Below are 2,485 nucleotides of genomic sequence, written 5' to 3'. Positions count from 1 at the left end.
ATATTAAATGAAAGGATGAGGGGGTAGTTATGATATTAAGGATAGGTGGTTGAGGTGGATGGGAGGAAGAGACATGAAAGGGGAAGGATGATGAGAGGAGAGGGGGGAATCCTTGGTCTTGGCTTTGTTTTGAAGGATTTTGTTTTGAGGGAGGAATGTGGAGAAAGAGAAGGGAGAGAATGGAGAGATAAAGAAGGGAGATCAAACTTGGATATGTAGAGTGTTTGTTAAAATTGGACACACTACATTTAGTTGGACTTGGGCTTGGAGGGCTAGAGAACCTGTGGAGATTCCTTGGGCTAGGAATTACTTCCTAGTTGGCTGGGAGGCAAATCCAGTCGGATAGTCAAAATGAGCATCCCAACAGAGTCAGGAGCTCAAGAGCATTTCAACTAAGCTATTGGAACATGTATTATCAATCATTTATTTTAGTTATATAAATTATGACAATTTATACATGTTGCAGATAAATTGTTACAAGTTATACATGTTGTAGATTAAATTAATTTATGTTCATGCTTATGATGTTTTATAAAACTAAAATTTTCCTTGTTATGAAAATTAGTGAAATTTATTTGAATGAGTGTAGTAGTAGTTAGAGGACCTATAGTTGAATCCTCACATGTGGTATTAGAGCCAAGTTCAAAATCTGGACCCAAAACCCACTAAACCCAAATTTACGCTATAGGAGCTTGTAACCCTCATAATTACTTGTAATCCTAATATTCCTTGTTATTATTGAAAATGATATGTTTCTTTATTGCCTTGGAAAGCCATAAAATTTGAGTAAAGACATGTTAGAGTTGCGTTTGACATGCATCATTATAACTATAATACATATTAACTATGATACATTAAAAAAATAAAAAAATAATAAAAATAATACAAGAAAATATCCCCTTGCTGCTTATGAGATGTAAAATCTAGATTCCACTTAGACACATGCTACATAAGCTCCAGTTGCAAATGCTCGGAGAAGATTGAGGGTGGTAGCAGCCTGGAAATATGCACGAACCATTCTTTGGGGATCAGGCCGCCGATCCTTATCATTGAAGGTATCTTCATTAATATTGTCTCCACGGTAGCTAGGGAGTTTTACTCCATCCACTTCTTCAAAGTCACTGGATCTTGGCTTGGCAAACTGCCCCGCCATATGTCCCACCTTGACAACAGGCACTTGACCTCCAAACATTAGCACAGCTGCCATCTGGAGGAGACCTCTAAAGGTATCATGAATGTTGTTTGCATTGAATTCTTTAAAACTCTTAGCACAATCACCTCCCTGTAAGAGAAAGGTGTTCCCCATAGCGGCTTCTCCGAGTCTCTCTTCGAGTCTTCTGGACTCCCCTGCAAATACCAAAGGAGGGTAGCTATCTAACAACTTGATGACATAATCGAGCTCTTGAGGGTTGAATAACGAGGCAACTGCAAAGTTTTCTTCAATCTCCAACTATCCGGATTCCAATTTGTTAATACTCCTGGTGACGGTGGTTTTACATAATTCCTAGTTGTAAGGAGGGATTCCTAGTTGAGAATCTCCATGTAGATGAAGAATTTAGGGTATGTTTTTGATGCTTGGTTGCAATCAGTCTCCTCCAAAGAAAGGATCCCCGATTAGTTTGTTTTTCAAGAGGGTTCCCAGGACAGTGCCAGGTACAACTCCCTCCATCCATGGTTTTGTAGGTTGTGAAGGATGATGAGTTGTGGTAAGCTCCACGCTTGATAAACTTATTTTTGTGGACTGCGCAACCAGCCATCCCGAGTCCAACTTCCGCTTCTGCATTGTAGCTCCTTTGTGACTCAAATAAATATACTTCCAGTTTCAATCTCGAACAATATAACTTCGAAGATTTCGGCAGTTTCCCTAAATCATGCCAAACTTATTCCACTCGCTCAAGTTGTTCGGTGCTCAAAAGTTTAGAGTCTCTTTGTAGAGGAATTAAATGTTGCTCCGTATTAACAGGACCAGATTTATTGATAGGAGCCACAAGTGGTGCAACTGTGACGACGCGGGAATGCAACTATCTACCAAAGAGTACAATATTTTGTTCTGAAACGAGAGTTAAGGGAATTCAACTATTCCTTCGCATTTCCCCAAACAAAATAGCTGCTATCGAATAGTCAGTGACTTGTTTTTTTTTTTTGTCCACATCATTCAATCAGCTAAATAAAGTGATCTCGCTCTCTCAGGATTTTCTTCCGAGATGGTCCCCAACTCAGGCGTCCTGCAAAGTTGAAAGTAACTCTGTTTAGTGCTGTTGGTGATCATGCCTAAGTTTAACTCACTTAAACCGATTTACCTCACGTGAATTTATACCTTGCAAGTTGGGATTAGGTTCAGTTTAAAGGATTTATCTTCATAAAAGCATCCACAATTTTTCTTCCAGCCATCTCTGTCTTGGACGTTGAGAGCATAGAAGAATGGTCGCCAGTCACATTAGGAAGGTTGAGGCCAAAGCCAAAATTTTGTCCACAATGCAGAAGG

The 2,485-nt window shown here is 39.5% G+C and overlaps 1 pseudogene; it reads right to left on the bottom strand.

Annotated features, from left to right (window-relative positions):
- Positions 1–934: 934 nt before the first annotated feature.
- LOC149188908 (phospho-2-dehydro-3-deoxyheptonate aldolase 1, chloroplastic pseudogene) lies at positions 935–1,306 on the bottom strand (annotated as a pseudogene).
- Positions 1,307–2,485: the final 1,179 nt, after the last annotated feature.

The sequence above is a fragment of the Pinus tabuliformis genome, chromosome 3_1 (genome assembly GCF_031772625.1).
Source record: "Pinus tabuliformis cultivar Carrire ecotype Pingquan chromosome 3_1, CPIR1, whole genome shotgun sequence".
NCBI classification, from domain to species: domain Eukaryota; kingdom Viridiplantae; phylum Streptophyta; class Pinopsida; order Pinales; family Pinaceae; genus Pinus; species Pinus tabuliformis.
The sequence above is the reverse complement of the archived record's forward strand: the minus strand, read 5'-3'. Positions and strand labels throughout refer to the sequence as shown.